This window comes from Macrobrachium rosenbergii, chromosome 16, assembly GCF_040412425.1.
Source record: "Macrobrachium rosenbergii isolate ZJJX-2024 chromosome 16, ASM4041242v1, whole genome shotgun sequence".
Classification (NCBI taxonomy): domain Eukaryota; kingdom Metazoa; phylum Arthropoda; class Malacostraca; order Decapoda; family Palaemonidae; genus Macrobrachium; species Macrobrachium rosenbergii.
Window position 1 is genome coordinate 10,310,144 of NC_089756.1, and position 23,582 is coordinate 10,333,725.

Consider the following 23,582-nt stretch of genomic DNA (forward strand, 5'->3'; position numbering starts at 1 on the left):
CTCCTCTATAAACCATAAGCTCTTGCGCCCCGCCGCGGTTTCATTAAAGCTGAGCCGGTTATGTTTGAAGTTTAAAATTCACGACGTACTGCCCGGAAGTCTTAACCCTAAAGCGTGGCCAGTAGTACGAACGATGTACGGACCAGTTTGCGAAGTCATTTCGTGCTTCGAATACCCGAGTGTTTCGGACCAAGATGTGTCGAATCACTAACGAACTGAACAACAACGCGATGAATGTAGTGTGTTTGTATTGGCGTTGATTTGTCGTTGGCTGACTGGAAATTGATTTAATAACTAGGCTGCCATTTAATCTATGACCTCTAAAATTTCCACAGGACAGTCCAGCTAATTTAAGAATTGCACTCATCCACATGCTTCATATACTTCATCTCTTCCGAACCACGGCTACCGTATTAGATGCTTTATGGTTACTTTAGCAGGACCTCCCTCCCCATCTCCTCATCCTACGCTGTGTATAAGGTTTTGGGAGGCTGAGCATATTGGATAAAGACCCAATAAGGCACCATGGCTACACAAAGGCAAATAGGCGTAAAAGACTGGTGAAAAAGGAAAACGCTTAAAGTTCAGTCGGGCTTCGATGGGTGTTGGCGGTGTAAAGGAAAACAAGAGAGGAACCGTTTGGAAGAAGAAATTTGCTTGAAAAACGAATACAGGGAAATCATTCTTCTGTGTTCCCATTTCACTGAGATTCCCCTCTGAAAATATGTGTCGTCATATGATTCCATCCCCGCCAATTCCTCCCTTATGGCCGAGCCGAATTCACGTGAGACTAAGGCCGCTCTGCTCGAGTGATTTGAAGAAAGATTAGCCGCGTACGAGGGGCACGTTATTGCCTTCCCCTCCGAGATCCGAATCTCGAGAAATTTCTCCCCGTGTTTCGAGATCGCGTGTTTATCATCTTTTCCATCAGGCCTTCCACAAGCTCTGAAATATTCTTCAAGATTATGTAATGAAAGGGGCCAGGTACTTATACTATGATATTTCCTTGTAGCTCAGCAGCGGACAGCATGAGCCCTGAATCAGTGTGAGGACAATAATTGTAACCACTGAGAAAACTGACAATTTATCATTGTTTTTGTCTGTTCGTTTCCTGGAATTTATTTTCAGTTGTTGTGTTGGTAATAAATCATAACCTTTTCTGTGTATATATATATATATATATATATATATATATATATATATATATATATATATTATTATGATTTTCTGTGTATATATATATATCTGTATATATATATACCCTGTATATATTTGTAAGTATACTCACACACACATGTATATATGGTACTTTTTTCCCTTCCGGAATACCATAATAGCTGATCATATTCTTGAGAGTTGGTTTTAAAAGCTCTGCATTATTATTATTATTATTATTATTATTATTATTATTATTATTATTATTATTATTATTATTATTATTATTACACGATCTCTTAATGTCATTCTATAGAAATCCATAAATAACATTTGTATTTACATTTATTTGTTTATATTTGTTACCACATTTGGATATTTAATACCCTGGATAAATTGCCTGGTCTTACTGCCAGAAATGAGACCCCCTTCAGCTTTCCTCATCCTTTGCAGCTTATCTCCACTGTCGTCAGATTAACGTCCTCATTCGCATGCATTTAGCCAAGCTATCATCGGTCTAGAGACACGTTCGTTTCTTATCTGTTTTTTCCTTTATTTTGTTCTTAATTGAATCTTTGTTACACTGGCAGTGATATGGAATATTCACTGTTGTACATATACCTCTGCCTTAAAAATGGCCAGGGAGAGATATGTCATTTCTGGTTAGAAGTTACGATTGTCAAATATGGAATAAATCTGAAAATGAGAAAGAAATGATACTTGTGTGTGTGTGCGTGAGAGAGAGAGAGAGGCTGCTCTTGTTCGCAGGACATATTCCAGATACAAGTCTTGTTACAGAGAAAGATAGTGAACCGCTGAGTTTATTTTCAGGTCATATTCCTGCCATATACCTACTTCTACACCCGGCCAGTTACAGAAGAGGGAGCCATAGTTGTTTCGAGCAATTATCGTCAGGGAGCAGTGATTTCGGAAAGCATTTTATTTGCTGTTCTTCACATATTCAGTCCACAGTTTGCTGTTTTTTACAATGAGACTTGACTACCCTAGTTGTCTAGACATAATGTTCTCGCCATTGTTAATCTGCATATTTATAAAATATTTCGAGAGTGAAAGAACGGATTTTAATGAAACTTTGGTAAAGACTGGTATTAACCAAGAACTTCCACTTGACTAGCTTTGATATTTCGTCGTGGAGACCATGCAGCCGATTATAAGATTTTGTAGCTTATTCATCCTCAGGTTATCAAACCTTTCACTGATCAGATACAGTAGTATAGTGGGTTTTTCCTTGGTCATATTTTTGGACGGAATGTTTTACGCTTAGTTCTTTTAAATTAGATGATAAGTGTAGAGTTCAGGTAAGCTTAGGCTAGAAATTAAGTGGTATATATCTTGGTTGTGGGATATTTTGAATGTCCAAACGTAGGCGCCACTATAGGGCTTCTGTTGCTTATCAGATTTCGCAGCTCCTCAGAAGGCTAGGCCCTTGAAGCATCTGATAAGCCGACAGCCTACTGTACAGAGATTTTCGAGGAATTCATTGCTTCACAACAGGCAACATAGGAATGCTAGGTTTCTCTATTGAGAACTCTTTACACTAATTCTCTCTCTCTCTCTCCAGCTGTGTGTATTCTAATCCAAGAAAACATTTTAGGTAAGTTCACAGGAATGGACACTAATTATATACGGTATATGTATATATATATATATATATATATATATATATATATATATATATATATATATATATATATATATATATTGTACAGCACGACGACGTTGTCAAAAGTATTCAACGCTTGAACACTTCGAAACCTACGTTAGAGGAACCACAAATCTGAGATTTTCCCAGTGAACAGGGACGGTAATGCTGGGGGATTCATGTTAAGATTCTCTCTCTCTCTCTACTTTCCTCCTGGTGTCTATGTAAACACGAAGCCAACAAAATACGACGACCAGACTCCAAATGCTGGCAGTACGGTTCTCTTCTCGCCCATCGATAATGTAAACAATGTTGTACATGCGTGGGTTGGTTACCATAGCAACAGGACGCTTTGCACACAACTACCGTCTCTCCCTTATTCGAACTCCAATAACTACTCCATGGCCAGATTTTTTCCCCTTTATTTTAAGCTTTCGGCATGATCGTGGTTTGGGGTTTGCGCAGTTTAGTATGAATATGTCAAATGTCGTTCTTATTAGGTGACCTGTTGGTTTATTCAGTAATCATTCCTTCATTTAGGCAGGTACTGGTGATTTTGTACCGTTATGGACTATCCTCTATGGTTTTCAGCACTTAACGTATTTCTAGAGTATTCCTACGTCAAAAATTCTTAAAACTAACTGACATTCATAAAAACTTACTTATTTCTCGAGTATTCCTACGCTAATAAAAAAAACTTTATCTAACTGACGTTCATAAAACACACTAAAGTATGTCAAAAGATTTTTTTTCTTCGCAAGTGGCGATTAGACCCACTTCTTAAACTTCTTGATGATGACTCTGGGTACACTGGAGGAAACGAATCCTCAAGTTTAGACGTGAAGGGTTGTCGTAACTTACCAAGTTTGGGGTTCGCCGTTATTTATGTTTTATTCGGAAGCCAGGCCAGCCTGAAATAGACTGATTTGTCCGTTTTAGATCCCTTCGCTTAATAAAGAGAAACAGAATTTTCAGTCTGCTAAGGAGGTTGAGGGAAATACCACGAGGGAATTTGGGAGTTGATTTTGAGGTTTACTGCATTATATTATCAGTGAAATTAAAGGAAAGCTGATAAAAGAAATGTGTAACATGAGGAATATTAAACAAATTATGAAGTGGAGACTATGCTAGAAATTCAGAGATTGATTCTGATTAGAATACAGGAACGGTAGATGTATGTTATCAGTGCACGTCGTGAGGTTGCAAGCCTCTCACTCGCTTCATATAAAAGAAATCTTCCCCTGGGTTAGGTTTAATCCTTTGTACATGCAAAAACAGATACCAGTACAAAGAAATGACTATGTATGATCTGCCCATTCAGAAATATATGAATTCCCGTGGAAGAGGGTTAGTACCATCAGTGCACCTCACGCGGTGCACTCTAGGCATTACTTACGTTTCTTTGCAGCGTCCCTTCGGCCCCTAGCTGCAACTCCTTTCATTCCTTTTACTGAACCTCCGTCCATATTATCTTTCTTCCATCTTACTTTCCACCCCTCTCCTAACAATTGTTTCATAGTGCAACTGCGAGGGTTTCCTCCTGTTACAGTTTTAAAACATTTTTACCCTCAATTTCCCTTTCAGCGCTGAATAACCTCATAGGTCTCAGTGCTTGATCTTTGGCCTCATTCTGAAATATTTTGGGTATTTGCAAGCCGTAGGAAATATAGGTGTGGGGAGGGGGATGGGGAGAGTTGGTAAATATATTGGGAGATTATCAAAATTGTACATCACTAGGCGTAGGGCTGAAGGGTATTCTATTCTACGGCAATTTACGTAGTTTCAAGAAATAAATTTGTGAAAAAAAAGACTCCTATGAGAGAAGGAGATTTTCAGATAAATATCAAGTTGAATTGGAATGTCATTATAATCAGGAAGACATTGTAAAAAAAAAAAAAGATGTACAGAAGTTAGTTAAGAAGCAGATTGATTTTCGATTTTGTAGGTTAGACCCAGACTAGGTAAGTATTCTGATGGGACAAATTAACTTGCTGAAGGAATTAAACATTGTTGAAAAAAGCCACATCAAACTGAATATAATTATGGTAAGGACGTAGAGAAGTAAGGAAAGGTAGGAAAGGTAAATAATAAGTTGAGACAAAAGAAAAATCGGAGAATAACAGTATTATAAGGAAGACTGGATGTGATGCCAATAATATAAATCTAAAAGGTTAATTTATTGTAAAATTGGCGATACTCAACATCATACCACTGACAGTATTCAAAGGTCGACTAACCCACTGAGGAAAAGTTACGATGGGAATAAGAACTTCGGTGGCCAATGGCAAAGCCGAACTCTCTATCTTCTTACGTATTCCTGGGTCATTTAAGGTGCCTCTCTCTCTCTCTCTCTCTCTCTCTCTCTCTCTCTAGGGTTGAAAGCCAGCTACAAACTTTTTATGTTTTTAATTCTCTCTCTCTCTCTCTCTCTCTCTCTCTCTCTCTCTCTCTCTCTCTCTCTCTCTCTCTCTCTCTATAGGGTTGAAGGCCAGCTACAAACTTTTTATGTTTTTAATTCTCTCTCTCTCTCTCTCTCTCTCTCTCTCTCTTACACGATCTATTCTGTAGAGGCTTACTTTACCAGCTAATGACCTTTTTATTTTTAATATTTTTTTCAGTAATAATAATAATAATGTGAACAAACTCTAAGTTGAATTACGTTAACTTCTCTGTAAAAAATGGTATATAACCTTTTAATTTTGAAGTTAATGAAATAATGAGACTAATCCACACCACCAGTATCACAGAAACAAATAACCTGGCATATTCAGGAGCAAGACTAGTCGCAGAACTCATGGGGATACAAACACCAACACCACCATCACAACCAACCCAACAGAAACCAAAACAGCAACCGCCTTGGAAAAGATCTGACTTGAGTAAACTGAAAGAGATTGGCAGAAAAGAAGATAAGAAGCAAGAAAACAAGAGAGGAACTGAATGATAAATACAAAGTACAGGAGACGGGACTAAACAACACAATAGAAGATATAAAACAGAGGCTTAAAGCCAAAGCACATAAGATCCAACGGTACATGAACAGGAATAAAGGACATCAACAGAATAAACTCTTCGGAACCAACCAGAAAAGACTATACAGACAACTAAGGGGAGAAGACAACCACCAGGAAATTCCTGAGGCCGAACCAAGTAAGAGACTCTGGGAAAACATGTGGAGCAATCCGATATCACACAACAAACATACAACATGGCTCCAGGAAATCAAGGCAGAAGAAATGGGGAGAATAAAACAAAGATTCACAGAGATCACGACAGACACAATCAGACACCAACTAAAGAAAATACCCAACTGGAAAGCCCCACGTCCCGATGAAGTCCGTCGATACTGGCTCAAGAACTTCAAGGCCCTACACCCACGAATAGCAGAACAACTCCAGGATTGTATCACAAACCACCATGCGCCCAAATGGATGACCACAGGGAGGACATCCTTAGTACAGAAAGACAAGAACAAGAGAAATATAGCAAGTAACTACAGGCCTATCACCTGCCTACCAATAATGTGGAAGTTACCAACAGGTATCATCAGTGAAAGGCTATACAACTACCTAGAGGATACAAACACCATCCCCCACCTACAGGAAGGCTGAAGAAGGAAGTGTAGGGGCACAAAAGAGCAGCTCCTAATAGACAAAATGGTAATGGAGAATAGTAAGAGAAGGAGAACCAACCTAAGCATGGCATGGATTGATTACAAGAAAGCCTTCGACATGATACCACACACGTGGCTAATAGAATGCCTGAAAATATATGGGTCAGAGGAAAACACCATCAGCTTCCTAACAACACAATGCGCAACTGGAATACAGAACTTACAAGCACTGGGAAAAGACTAGCAGAGGTTAACATCAGGAGAGGGATCTTTTAAGGCGACTCACTGTCCCTACTACTCTTTGTAGTAACCATGATTCCCATGGCAAAAGTACCCCAGAAGATGGATGCTGGGTACCAACTCAAGAAAGGAGGCAACAGAATTAACCATCTGATGTTCATGGATGACGTCAAGCTGTATGGTAAGAGCATCAAGGAAATGGATACCCTAATCCAGACTGTAAGGATTGTGTCTGGGGACATCAGAATGTAGTTTGGAATAGAAAAATCCGTCTTGGTCAACATACAAAAAGGCAAAGTAACAGGGACTGAAGGGATAAAGCTCCCCGACGGGAATAGCATCAAACACATAGATGAGACAGGATACAAATATCTGGGAACAATAGAAGGAGAGGATATAAAACACCAAGAGATGAAGAACACGATCAGGAAAGAATATATGCAGAGACTTACGGCGATACTCAAGTCAAAACTCAACGCCGGAAACATGACGAAAGCCATAAATACACGGGCAGTACCAGTAGTCAGATACGGCGCAGGAGTGGAGTGGACAAAGTCTGAACTCCGCAGTATAGACCAGAAAAGTAGAAAACACATGACTATACACAAAGCACTACACCCCAGAGCAAGTACAGACAGACTATACATAACACGAAAGGAAACGGGGGAGAGGGCTACTAAGCACATTGAACTGCGTCAACATCGAGAGCAGAGCACTGGGGCAATATCTGAAAACCAGTGAAGACGAGTGGCTAAGGAGTGCATGGGAAGAAGTACTGATAAAAATAGATGAAGACCTAGAAATATACTGAGAAAGGAGAATGAAAAACAGAACAGAGGAATGGTATAACAAACCAATGCACGGACAGTACATAAGACACAAAAGAGCTGGCCAACGATGAAACATGGCAGTGGCTACAGAGTGGAGAACTCAAGAAGGAAACAGAAGGAATGCTAACAGCGGCACAAGATCAGGCCCTAAGAACCAGGTATATCCAAAGAACAACAGATGGAAATAACATCTCACCCATATGCAGGAAGTGTAATATGAAAGACGGGACCGTAAACCACATAGCAAGTGAATGTCCGGCGCTTGCACAGAACCAGTACAAAAAGAGGCATGATTCAGTAGCAAAAGCCCTCCACTGGAGGAGCATGTGCAAGAAACACCAGCTAGCTTGCAGTAATAAGTGTTACGCACACCAACCTGAGGGAGTGATAGAAAACGATCAGGCAAAGATACTCTGGGACTATGATATCAGAACAGATAGGGCGATACGTGCCAATAGACCAGACGTGACGCTGATTGACAAAATCAAGAAGAAAGTATCACTCATTGAGGTCGCAATACCATGGGACACCAGAGTAGATGAGAAAGAAAGAGAAAAGATTGATAAGATCAAGACCTGAAAACTGAAATAAGAAGGATGCGGAATATGCCAGTGGAAACTGTACCCATAACCATAGGAACACTAGGCACGATCCCAAGATCCCTGAGAAGGAATCAGGAAAAACTAGATGCCGAAGTAGCTCCGGGACTCATGCAGACGAGTGTGCTACTAGAAACAACGCACATAGTGAGAAAAGTGATGGATTCCTAAGGAGGCAGGATCCAACCCGGAACCCCACACTATAAAAACCACCCAGTCGAATAGGATGACTGCGACAAAAAATAAAAATAAAATAAAATAATAATAATAATAATAATAATAATAATAATAATAATAATAATAATAATAATAATATATGAACAAAAACTAAGTTAAATTACATTAACTTCTGTTTAAAAAATGGCATATAAATATAAAAAGGATTTTTATAAAGCCTATGATAGGATTAATAAAAGCGAAAGGGGGGTTCACCCTTAAATTCCCAACCCCCGTTGTTTACAGTATCTTATTAGTTATTTGATGTTGTTGTTGGGGGAAGGGCGCTTTTTTGGGGAGGGTGATAGGGATTGGTGGGGATTGCTTGCATGCTGTTTTCTATGAAGGCTATAGCTTATTTTATATATCATTTATCATGTATACATATGCTGTACTTGCTGTATATTACACTTGCATATAAAGATGGGTATACTCGTATATGTATGTGTGTATATATATATATATATATATATATATATATATATATATATATATATATATATATATATTTATATATATGAGAATGACAAAAATTAATTTTAGGATCATACATGTAAGAAAGAAAAACGAATCAAGCATTGTATCACCTAGGTCATTATAGTAAGACATACTCCATTAATTTAAGTATACGTACATACATATATACATACATACGTGTGGATCAGCCAATCAGCATATACTGTAATCCCTAAAATTTGCCTTAGAAATTTTCCAATTAATCTTTTTTTTTTTGCATTATCAGGTACTGTACCATCCCGTATCGAGTGGAGATGATTATTATTCGAAACATTAATAATGAAAAAATTCTAAACCTCTCAAATTGACAATTCCTCATCACCAGGACATTTCACGATCAATACGCCGTAGGGGGCTAGTGCCATCAGTTCACCTTACGCGGTGCACTGCAGGCATTACTCAAGGTTCTTTGCAGCGTCCCATAGGCACCTAGCTGCAACCCTTTCATTCCTTTTACTGTATCTCCGTTCATATTCTCTGTCTTCCGTCTTACTTTCCACCCCTTCTCATCAATTGTTTCAACATTGTTCTCGGCGCTGAATGACCTCATAGATCCTAGTACTTGACCTTTGGCCTAAATCGTATATGTATTCCAATTCACGATCAATAAAGGTCTCGTTACTTTGATGGTTTCAGTAATGCAATAAAGGGAATTACAAGTATAATGCTCCGTAATTGCTAAATACCTCCGCGGACTCCGTGGACGAAACGTCTCAGTTTTTTGCCTCGAATATTGCTTGTGCTTACACTCCTCTCTCTCTCTCTCTCTCCCTCTCCCTCTCCCTTACACACACATACACGTATCATCTCCTCATCATTTTTCGACTTATTCCATAATTGAAAATCGCAACCTCTAACCAAAAATGACATCTCTTTCTCTCTCTTATTTTCCGACATCTGACAGCTGCAACATATCAAACTCTCTCTCTCTCTCTCTCTCTCTCTCTCTCTCTCTCTCTCTCTCTCTCTCTTCTTATTTTTCGACTTCTCCCTCATTTGACGATTACAAAATGTTACCCAAAACACACACGCACTCTCTCTCTCTCTCTCTCTCTCTCTCTCTCTCTTGTTCAGACTTCTTCCACATTGACAGTCGTAATGCCTTACCAAAAATGTCAAGCATGGAAGCACAGAAATACACAGGGTATACATATTCAGAACCAATAAGGAAATACACAGGCTATACACATTCACAACTCAGAAGGAAATACACACAACTGATAAAGTAATGCACAAAACTAATAAATATTACAGTACACATTCCTATACAAATAAACAACTAAGAAGGAAATACAGCTAATAAAGTAATACACACTTCTGTGCAAATTCACTACTAAGAAGGAAATACACACAACTAATAGAGCAACAAACACATTTCCATACAAATCACAACATAGAAGGAAATACAAACCACTGATAGAGCAGTATACAAATTTGTAACTAAGAAGGAGACACACAATTAACAAAGCAATATACAAATTCACAACTAAGAAGGAAACACACACAACTAAAAAAGTAACATACAAATTCAAAACTAAGACGGAAATACACACAACTGATGAAGTAACATACAAATTCACAATAAGAAGGATATACACACAACTAATAAAGTAATATACAAATTCACAACTAAGAAGGAAATACAACTAATAAAGCAATATACAAATTCACAACTAAGAAGGAAATACACACAACTAATGAAGTAACTTACAAATTCACAACTAAGACGGATATACACACAACTAATAAAGCAATATAAAAATTCACAACAAAGAAGGAACTACACACAACTAATGAAGTAACCTACAAATTGACAACTAAGAAGGATATACACACAACTAATAAAGCAATATACAAATTCACAACTAAGAAGGCAATACACACAACTAATGAAGCATTGTACAAATTCACAACTAAGAAGGAAATTCACACAATTAACATAGCAATATACAGATTCACAACTAAGAAGGAAATACACACAACTAATGAAGTAACATTCACAACTAAGGATATACACACAACTAATAAAGCAATATACAAATTCACAACTAAGAAGGAAATACTCACAACTAATGAAGTAACATACAAATTCACTACTAAGAAGGATGTACACACAACTAATAAAGCATTATACAAATTCATAACTAAGAAGGAAATACACACAGCTAATAAAGTAACAAACAAAATCACAACTAAGAAGGAAATACACACAACTAGTAAAGCAATATACAAATTCACAACTAAGAAAGAAATACACACAACTGATGAAATAACATGCAAATTCACAACTAAGAAGGAAACACACACAACTAATAAAGTAACATACAAATTCACAACTAAGAAAGAAATACACAAAACTAATAAAGCATTATACAAATTCACAACTAAGAAGGAAATACACATAACCAATAAAGCAATATACAAATTCACAACTAAGAAGAAAACCCACAATTAACGAGCAATACACACAACTAGTAAAGCAATGCTCATTTATACACAAATTCACAACTAAGAAGGAAATATGTGCAACTAATAAAGCAATATACAAATTCACAACTAAGAAGGAAATAGCACTAATAAGGCAATATACAAGTTCCCAACTATAAAGGAAATACACACAGCTAATAAAGTAAGACACATTTCTATACAAATCACAACTAAGTAGGCAATGCACGCGACTAATAAAGCATTATACAAATTGTCAACTAAGAAGGAAATACACCCAACTAATAAAGCAATATACAAGTTCACAACTAGGAAGGAAATACACACAACTAATAAAGCAATATACAAATTCATAACTAAGAAGGAAATACACACAACTAATAAAGCAATATACAAATTCATAACTAAGAAGGAAATACACACAACTAATAAAGCAATATACAAATTCATAACTAAGAAGGAAATACACACAACTAATAAAGCAATATACAAATTCACAACTAAGAAGGAAATACACCACAATTAATAAAGAATTATACAAATTCACATCTAAGAAGGAAATACACCACAACTAATTGAGCATTATACAAATTCACAACTAAAAAAATACACAACTAATAAAACAATACACATTTCCATACAAATTCACAATTAAGAAGAAAATACACAACTAACAAGGAAATAAAAAGGCTGTACAAACTCACAACTAATCAGGAGCTTCAATTTGACCATATTTGCCTCCTTCCTTCATTTCGACATTTTTCACCGAACTGCCTCTTTTTCCGCCGGAGGTCTTCCGGTCTCGCTGGCTGACATTTCCTACAATGTTTCTATGTTCTAAGATACATACCCCCGGACATTCCAGCAGCATCAAAAAAAAAAAAAAAAAAAAGTTAGGTCTTCAAAGGAAGCGATGATTTATTACATTGTTTCTCTCTCTCTCTCTCTCTCTCTCTCTCTCTGTGTGCACTATTTATACCAATGTGTAAGTGTTCCTGTATGAATATGCTTTCCTGTTAGAATTATGCGTTTGGTATGCATGTATGTATGTCTGTAAGTATATACATATATATTCAGAGTATATATATATTTGTGTAATTATATACATGTATATATATAATATCACGAAATAAATAATAACTAGGCTATCCAATTTTCATAATCATGTTTTTGTGCTCTAGGATTGCCACGTCTGCTTAAAAAATAAATTATGCTTCGGAGGCTGTCCGTCTCAAGCAGGACTCACTACTGGTCTCAAGATACAATCACTTTCCTTGTTCCACGTTCGTCTTTCAGCTCAAGCCTGAGTTGTTCACGACTGAAGGTTGCTTTCCTCTAACAATGGCTCATATTTTTAACAATAATGCGAACACGTAGTAAAGTGGGAGAACTTTCGCTTTGGTCTGCGTAGCTATTAATATATGAAGTTCCATCTTCCTTTTGTTTTGTAATGTTATGTAGTCTCCAGTTTCTGCCAACTAGGGCCTCGTGGTGTTTTGAGTCGGAAATGACACCCTTCTAATGCATTGTGAAACGCCAAGGAATAGATTAGACTCCAGGGCTCTGTGCCATCCTTCTAATGCTTTGTTAAACGCCAACGGTGAGACCAGACTCTAGGGGTCTATGACACCCTTCTGATGCTTTGTAAAACCCCAACGATTAGACCAGACTCTAGGGTTTTGAAGAGCTCCATGACTGCAGTGACGTATCCTAAGAACCACATAGACCTCAGGGATAGCGGGTAGATTAGCTATAGAGTAGGTAGTTTGAGACAGTTTTTTGTACTATTGTAGTTAGGATTTGTCTTGATTCTTTTACATTCAAGAATCAAATGAAAGAAGCTACGTAAAGCTCTTGCGAAATTCACATGCAAATTTCAGTTCCACCCAGGGGTCCCCGTGTTTGAAGTCAGCAATTTGATTAGTTAATTGTCATCCATCAGCTTCACCTATATCTAGATTGCTATAGAGTTCAAAGGCAGCACTATATCGGCCTATACCCATGTGTAGTTCCGAGTCAGCGTCAAGACCTAACTCAGCTCGTTGGGAGTTCAAAGTTAATGGTTAGATCGGGTCATGCAAAAACTGGAGTATGAGGCTATGCGTGCTTAGGGGCTACTAACCTCTACTAGCGTTTAGAATTAGCGTCTAGATCCGCCAAGGTCTCAAATCTTTTTTGGTACGATTAAGGTAGTCTCGGTCTATCAGAGTTTAGCGTCAGTGCTCAGTTCACACTGGTTAGCTACTTTTCTTTGCTTTTCTTGTAGACAAATCCCTAAATGCTAAAAGGGAAGAAGATAACTCGGTTATAAAAAGTCTCGGAGGCATGAGAAGTAAAGTCATCAAAATCCCATTAAAATTCTTGTGACACGGAAACTAGTACCAATTCGCTTCTAAAGAATTGTTCATGCTTTCCGTAGCAATACTTTCAAGAAGCAACATTAAGGATATTCGTTTTGTGTTTGAATAATTGGAAAAGTACACCGTTTCCAAGAAAGAGAAATAACAGGTTGCTTTTATTGGAGGCATAATGACGTGGCATTGACATAAAATTGGCTAAGTGGGGAATTTGCTCCGTGAACAAAATCATTAATACTGAAGTTGAAAAAGAATGAGTTTTCCCTACTGCAGAACGAATAATTTCTCTCTCTCTCTCTCTCTCTCTCTCTCTCTCTCTCTCTCTCTCTCTCTCTCTCACCCCGGACGTTAGTATTCGTTGTGTAACTTTTATTGGTTCGTTGGAGGGGGGACATTGTCACTGTAGAGAATGCTATGGGAATACCTTTCATGGACGGAGGGAAGAGAGAGAGAGAGAGAGAGAGCGCAGAGAAGTAGAGAGAGTTTACACAAATCTAGGCCTTTCTGAAATAGAGCAAATTTCCTCTAAAAAAAGAGAAAGAAAACTTTCAGCAATACTACCTTTTCTGCGCTTTGCTGTCTAAGCGCATTCATGACTTTTTTTCTTTTTTTTTTTTTTGCTCCTTTTGCATACAGTTCGTTCTCTGCAGGCCATTAGCTATGTAAATAGAACCGGACGCGAGATGACCGGATTGCATTGCATAATCCAGCTCGAAAGAAACTTCTCTTGCAATGTTGCATGTAAAATCCTCACCCCTCCACCCCTTCCCTTCCCACCCCCCAAAACAACAAAAGAAAAAATTAAAACCTAAGCGTTCAACTTTTTTGTTTTTATTTTTTTGGCTCCCTTTCCGAATATCAGGCCCTATTTTGCAATCCACACAATTCCGAAATTCCGGTGTTCAGAATATTACATCCAAAAGTCGTGTAGCGTGCTTTATGATGCATTAATTTACATTCAAATTTGGCAGTGTGGTAAGCGGTATTTTGCAGTGTGCGCAATTTCCCTGTTGCCTGATTTAGATATAATCAATGGGCAAGGGAAGGGAGGAAGGGAGGGATGGAGGGAGGCCTACTTCTCCTCCAACCCTTCCCCCCAACCCACCATCCCTCCACAGCCGTCCCTCCTCTTCCCTTCCCCCCCACCCCCGCCAAGAACTCCCCTTCCCCTCCCCATCTCACTAACACACGCTAATGAAGAGTTTGGCGAGAAGATTCCAATATGGTCATTTTTCATTATTTGTTCTCTCTCTCTCTCTCTCTCTCTCTCTCTCTCTCTCTCTCTCTCTCTCTCTCTCTCTCTCACATCTCTTTGTTTGATGGAAAATATTTATGAAAATGTAGGATGTACTCGTACACAAAGCGACCATTCTCAAAATCCAATTAATGGCAAACTCGGCGCGGTTCTTAATTTAGCAAAAATAAACACTGGAATTAATTTGAAACATTCCCTGCCAGAACTTGGGCAAATGAAACGGCCTCGGTTTTTATTTGACAAAAGTGGTGCAAATTGATTAATGGTGCTTATGCGAGGCTCTGGCATGGTGGAGTCTACCGTACTCCTGTCTTCGTTTAGACTCTGGAAAGAGATATATAGGCTCTGGGTAACAGAGAGGTTGTTACGTAGGCTTAGGTTCTGTTCAGATTGCTGTGATTGAATCTTGATGGAGACGGTACCGAATCTGATGCTTCTTTTCTTTTTCTTGTCTTTGTTGTTGTTTATTATTATTTATATTCTTGTTTTATCACTTTATCAGTGTCACCTAGTTGAATCATTAAAATGATCGTTTATAGACCCATACTAATAATAATGGCTATTATTATCATTGTTGCTGTCGTCAGTATCATCATCATCGTTTATATTTTAAAACTAACAATATTGGTGATAGAACAGCAGCAGCGATAATAATAATAATAATAATAATAATAATAATAATAATAATAATAATAATATTAATAATTAATAATAATAATAATAATAATTATTATTATTATTATTATTATTATTATTATTATTATTATTATTATTATTAAAGAAATGAAATGCGAGACATTCATTGATACCACTGTCCGTACGGTATTATCCAGGTTAATTAATTATCACGATACGTATAATTATGGCGAGTTTGTGTATCTCGCTATTAATTTCTTAATTAGACGGTAAGCCACGACCACGAGTTTTAGACCTAAGCAACAATATGTCAGTGATTTTTACTTTGATCATTTTTATTTAGCAGGATTTGTATGCTCTATTTATTCCGCTAGGCTACTTTATCTTATGTATATATGTTGTTGTTTTGGTCACAATGACATTTTCCTCTTAAGGGGGTAGTGGCGATAGCGCATCTCACGTGGTGCACTGTAGGCATTATTAAATGTTGTTTGCGGCGTACTTTAAGCCATTATCTGCATCCACGTCACTTTTTTTGGAGAGGGGCCCGGGGAGGAATATATTTAGCAGGTTGGAATATACTTACCAGGTTGGAATATGATTACCACTGCAAGCCTTGAATCTTGAAAAGGAAACAAATGTAGGTCTATTAGGATCATCATCAACTTCTTAGGGAAACGTTTGAAAGTTGAGTTCACAGACGCTTGCATCAGCACATATTAAAACAATACTCTGCAGATTCAGTCATGAAAATGACATTGTTCCCTTGCCTCTCCTGATGCAGTGCTGCTCGTTTTCCGTTTCAAAAAATTCCGCCGTTTTCTTTCTAAGGTAAACAAAGGTCGGTATTGAGTACTAAATGGTATGTATATTCGGAGTGACGAAAAATGAAAAATACAAGGTTTTAAGTATTTTCTTTTTATATTTCTTGTAGACTAGCCTTTGTAGCTTAGTGCGAATGAGAATCATTAATTGTATTGGTTACTTTGTGGTTCAGTAATTTTATCATATTCATAGGAAATAATAAAAAAGTAAAGGTAAAATTATGGCTTCTGTTTCATCATCGTCGGAAGAATTTTACATTCGCACATGTTCTTGGGAATCATTACACAGCCAGTGCTGCTCTTTTTCCGTTTCAAAAATTCCGCCGTTTTCTTCCTGAGGTAAACAAGGCCGGTATTGAAGACTAAATAGTACATTTGAAGTAATGATAAAGTCAAGGTTTTTAGTATTTTTTTATTAATTTTTTTAGACTAACTAATCTTAGTACTGTAGTTTAGTGCGAATCAGAATCCTTAATTGTATTGGTTTCTTTGTTGCTCAGTAATTTGATCATATTCAGAGGAAATAATAAATAAGTAATAGTATAATTATGGCTTCAGTTTCATCATCGTCAGAAGAATTTTACATTCGCACATGTTCTTGGGAATCATTTCACGGTAGGATAAATTATCTTGTCATTTAATTAATGACTGATATTGGTTCTATTTTAAAAATGTGGATGCATGACAATGTAAATAATTTTTCATACATACTGCAGTTGATATTGGTTTATTAACACACAATATGGTACGAAATTTTATTCAAAGAAATTTGTTCTACATTGCATGTAGAATGTAGGCCTACTATGAGCCATTTGATGACCTGTGGTACTAGCACTTACGGCTGGTCATATATATATATATATATATATATATATATATATATATATATATATATATATATATATATATATTATATATATATTTATATATAATTTATATATCTTATATATAAAAGTTAATGTTTATATGTGTGTATGCTTGTATACTTGTAGCTTTGTGCGCTATGGAATTCCGAACCGCTTGACCGATCCTCACAAAATTTGGCAAGTGGCCAGCATTTAACCTAACTTAGAAAATAGGTCGTTTCAAACCCATTCCCCTTCCCCTTTCCTGTGTAATTTATGTGATAACAGCTTGACCGATCTAGACAAAATCTGGTAGGTGGCCATCATTTAACCCAAATTAGATAACAGAGTAGGTTTCAAACCAGTACCCACTTCCCCCTTCCCTTTGTAACTTACGTGGTAAATAAACTGCACGGGTTTATCATACCTCATTTCATGTAATCGATGCCATAGAAATATATTGTTGAGAATGCTTTACTTTCCTGTGATTAATAATTCTGTATCAAGGTTTCTGTTTTGGGTTTAGTGGGGGGTATATTTAGGTTTAGAGGATGTGTGTTTAGATTTAGTGGGGGGTGTGTTTAGGTTTACTGGGGGTATTTCAGTTAAGTGGGGGTGTGTTTAAGTTTAGTGGAGGGTAAATGGGACAGTCACCGCAGTAATGTCTAGATAAAATGAACAGTCACCACGGTCATACCTGGTAAAAAGGGACAGTCAGCGCGGTGATACCTGGATAAAACGGACAGACAGCATAGTAATACCTGGGAGACAGTCACCGCAGCAATGTCTAGATAAAATGGACAGTCACCACAGTTATACCTGGGTAAAAGCGACAACCAGCACAGTAATACCTGGATAAATGGGACAGTCGCCACAATAATGTTTTGATAAAAAGGGGCATTCACCAAACTAACATCTGCATAAATGGGACGGTCACCACAGAAATGACTGGATAAATGGGACAGTCACTACAGTAACACCTGGATAAAAGGGACAGTCAGTACAGTAATACTCGGATAAATGGGACAGTCACCACAGTAATGACTGGATAAATGGGACAGTCACTACAGTAATACCTGGATAAAAGGGACAGTCAGTACAGTAATACCTGGACAAATGGGACAGTCTGTACAGTAATATCTCGATAAATGGGACAGTCAGAACGTAATATTTGGATAAAAGGAACATTTAGAAAAGCAATATCTGGATAAAAGAGACAGTCAGCACAAGGAGGTGCAGCGTTTTTTCTGGGCAGTATATATATATATATATATATATATATATATACATATACACGTATGTATGTATGTATGTATACACACACACGCCGAGGCTAGTACATTTCCCCGCTCACGACGGGTAAAAGCAGTACAACATCTCGGCAAAAGACTTATACCTCTCTTGATGGCTCAATGGTTAACGTCCACTGGAGTCGCTGAATAGGTTTTCGTGTCACGGGTTCGTGTCCCGACAATTCCAATTCATTTATCACTTATATAAATTCCCCTTCGGCGACAATTAACCAACGGAGATATCCGGAGGTAGCGTGAATTCGATATTAAGCGACATTTGCAGCTTCATGATTATATATATATATATATATATATATATATATATATATATATATATATATATATATAATATATAACCAGGAAATGGTGAATTCCGCTCCGGATAATTCATTCATCTCCTCACATCTAAATCGTGGAACTCTGCCCCCGTCAGGTTTTCCTGAGTCATTCAGTTTGCAGCTTTTCAAGAGGCTAATGAATGAGTCAACACCTGAGAAATACTGTTCCTTGAATTCCCTCCCTTCTTTTCGACCCTTGTTTTCACAGAGCTGAGCTTAATGTGGGCATAGTATTGCCTGTCTAGGTCTCTTAGCTTTAAAAAAATAAGTAACTGCTAGGTACTTACCCTGAGGCAGCGCTTGTAATTTACAGGCTTTCTGTGCTGTTTAAGCAATAACCATGAGATATATGTTTAACTATTTTTGGTTAATTAAGTGTTAGGTTACCTATGGCCCTTCAAAATACAATAGGAAAGCAAAATATACTCAACAACGCTCCTGAAACTTCTCCCGGGGACGAGGTGCCATAGTCTGGTGAATGGTCATTAGTAATATCATTTGCCTTTAAGATATTGGTAAGGATTAGAACAAAAAGTGTTTATTTCAAACATTAGCAATTAATTTTGCCGTGAATCGTCACAGGACATTCTCGGGTTATTTTCCCCAACCCTTCTCTTGACATGCACAACAGCTAGGTCCACAGATTTATCATGTATACGAAGGAGAGTATTAATGACAGCAGTATTTAGTAGTACCAGTAATGGTAGTAATGATGCAAGTGATACTGGTGATAGCAGTAGTGATGATAATGCCAATGACAGTTACAGTGATAGCAGCGTTAGTGACACTAGCAGTCATAACAGTGTTAATGACAGCAGCAGTTATAAATTTTCCATTTGTATAAGTTTTGGTAATAGTCCTGATGGCAGTTTTAATGGTATTAGCTTATATTTCACTAGTAGCGATGGTAGTGCTGTTGATAGTGTACGTATATAACAATTACCATTAGTAGTACTACTTTCATTATTACCACTTACTGCTTTGATTTAGCCAGCCTTGTGCTGGCACGGGCTCTTGCTCTACAGTAGCCAGTATATTACCGGTTGATAAGAAGAATGTTGAATCTGCGAGACAAGCTAAGATGTACATTCAAGAGATCAGGCAAAACAATCGAAGTATTTATGTCCATTTTAGGTTTACAGCAAAATGATAAACTGCTGTAAAAATTTACTTATGTTCATGTACCCTATCTAGTCTCTATAAAAACAAACACAGCTCCCGAAAGAAACGTTTGAAAAGTTTTTACCAAAGTAAAAAAATTATATATCTTTCCAAGGGAAATTTGAAAACAACAATTTCTAATATATTTGATAATTCACAAGAACTGATCTGAAAATTCATGCAAACACGTTTGAGAAACAGTATATATGCATATTTAATATTTATATATATATATATATATATATATATATTTATATATATATATATATATATATATATATATATGTTATGCAGTGAATAAGTATGAGATTCACTGATCAGGATTATGAAAGAGAGAGAGAGAGAGAGAGACACGATGTTGATAGTTTAAAATGATGAGTCATGGGACCAAGTAAATTGAAGACTAACCATAACAAACCTCCAAGATGTGGGAAAGGAAGGAGGAGTTAGAGGATTTTAGACTAAGAAGTGAAAAGGTCAGCAAAATTGACCTGATTTGTCCTTACCAAAAGTGGGAGTTAAAATTGAACCATTAAGAGTAAAGTAGACGTCCTCAAGGAGGCGGTTTTTATTCAACATAGGTCCAGAGTTCATTCTGATCAATTTTTAGCCAGAGTTACTTGAAAACCAAATTGGGTAGGATTGTGTCACTAATTCCTCTCTTAACATCAAGAAATTTCTAAGTCCAGGGTGGCTGGCCGTTTGTGAAATAGTTTAGGTATATATATATATATATATATATATATATATATATATATATATATATATATATATATATATATATATATATATATATATATATATATATATATATACCTTATTCACTAATGGTTGACAATATTGTATCTGCTCAAAGTAAAGGATGTCAGGACGCAAATACTTAGTGATGATTAGTGCACTCTCAACAGATTCTTGATATACCTGAAATTACATGATCTTTAAAGCTTGTTTACTATTTTAAAGTTTGTCATGTCAACGGAAGAAAGTTAATTTCTGTATGATTAGACCTAGTACTAGTTTTAGGATAGAGCCTACCTGTATTCAGAAGCTATATATATACTTTATATTTCACTTTCATGTATGCTAAATGTCATTATTAATAATGTATAATTGCAACATGCAGAAGTTCGTTATTTCATCAATAATCACCAATAGACTAATGCAAGTACTCAACCTAGATTGGCGAGTCAGTACATAACTGGTATGCAATTATTATTTTTGTATTCTAAATAAGATTTTGCAATACCTACAAATAAGCAGATTCCTCAGCTTGACCATATCAACAACAGAAGCATATTTCGTTTCGAGTTACGATTAGACCTATAGCAGAGTCCACCGCTCTTTGCAGCTAAGCCTCGCCCACTGCACGCCAGTGATTGGCTAGCTCTCGAAGGGGGAATGACGTCACACTAGTTAACAGTCCAAATGATTACCAATACGGATTTAACTCCGTTCGGTCATGCTGAGTTTCGTGCATGAATCATGACATCACAGATTTGAGTTCCCGGAGTTGTGAAGTCTGCAATTGATATCTCCGATAAAAGATATATTAAGTTATAGATCATTATGAAGGTCTTGGACCATTTTGTCAGTGCATCTTTTTCTTTTTGATCATGCGCAGCCTAAATACACAAGCATCTTACTTTTTTTTTAAAATTGGTGTTGGCCTAAATAAGCGATCCCACATAGACCACATTAATTGAAATGAAGCATAGACTTCTGCAGCCATGTCAAATGTTAATGTCATTGAGAGATTAGGGCTACACGTCAATTTCTTATATTCTGAGACAATGACAGGGCATAGACCTACACAACAATTTCTTATATTCTGAGACAATGACAGGGCATAGACCTACACATCAAATTCTTATATTTTGAGACAATGAGAGGCCATATACCTACACTTCAATTTCTTATACTTTGAGACAATGACAGGGCATAGGCCTACACTTCAATTTCTTATAATTTGGGGCAATGACAGGGCATGGGCCTACACGTCAATTTCTTATATTCTGAGACAATGACAGGGCATAGACCTACACGTTAATTTCTTATATTTTGAGACAATGACAGGGCATGGGCCTACACTTCAATTTCTTATATTCTGAGACAATGACAGGGCATAGGCCTACACTTTAATTTCTTATATTTTGGGACAATGACAGGGCATGGGCTTCCACGTCAATTTCTTATATTCTGAGACAATGACAGGGCATAGGCCTACTCATCAAATTCTTAGATTCTGAGACACTGACAGGGGATGGGCCTACACATCAATTTCTTATATTCTGAGGGAATGACAGGGTATAGGCCGACACATCAAATTGTTATATTTTGAGACAATGACAGGGCATGGTCCTACACGTCAGTTTCTTATATTTTGAGGCAATGACAGAGCATAGGCCTACACATCAAATTCTTATATTTTGAGACAATGACAGGGCATGGGCCTACACGTCAGTTTCTTATATTCTGAGGCAATGACAGGGCGTAGACCTACACATCAAATTCTTATAATTTGAGGCAATGACAAGGCATAGGCCTACACTTCAATTTCTTATATTTTGGGACAATGATAGGGCATGGGCTTACACGTCAATTTCTTATATTCTGAGGCAATGACAGAGCATAGGCCTATGCATAAAATTCTTAGGTTTTGAGACATTGACAGGGGATGGGCCTACACGTCAATTTCTTATATTCTGAAGGAATGACAGGGCACAGGCCTACACATCAAATTCTTACATTTTGAGACAATGACAGGGCATGGACCTACACGTCAATTTCTTATCGCAAATAGTTTTCTACCCGTATCTGTTGGAAATAGAGTAGCTTTTAATTAATATAGTCGTTTCAACTCCACGATTGTATATGCATAAAGTGGAATGTACATGTATAAGCAAATCCACATACACACACATGCGTGGATGGCCATAGTAATTGTAACGCCACTTGTACCACAAAGAATAAAAGTAAAACTTGTGGGCACGTAGCCGATGACACACACAGATCAATCATAGGACTGTCTCAGCCTTACGCACAACTATCAAACTGCTCTCAATGAACTATATTGAAAATATATTTACAAAAGCAATTTCAAATTATATTACTGCGACAAGAAAATATAGAGCTGTTGTAGCATTTCTGTGAAAATGAATTCTATGGTTGGAAGGCATCATAAGATACTTCACAAAAAAAAAAAAAGCTGAAAAAGTTAAGGGTACATAAGAGTCTGTAAATTCTCTCTCGCTTTCTCTCTCTCTCTCTCTCTCTCTCTGCTGTTAGAAGAATATTCTAGCGTAGACAGTAGGGTAAAAGGTGCCATTTGGCGTCCTGGCGTCCTGAACATTTGGCGTCCTTGCGTCCTGAACATTTGGCGTCCTCAAGAAAGGGTGTCATTTGGCGTCCTCAATTATTATTATTATTATTATTATTATTATTATTATTATTATTATTATTATTATTATTATTTATTTATTTTATTTTTATAATTTTGCTGAAGAAAATAACATGCATATATAAAAAAAATATGTAGTAAGTAGGGTAAAAGGTGACATTTGGCGTCCTGGTGTCCTGAACATTTGGCGTCCTCAAGGA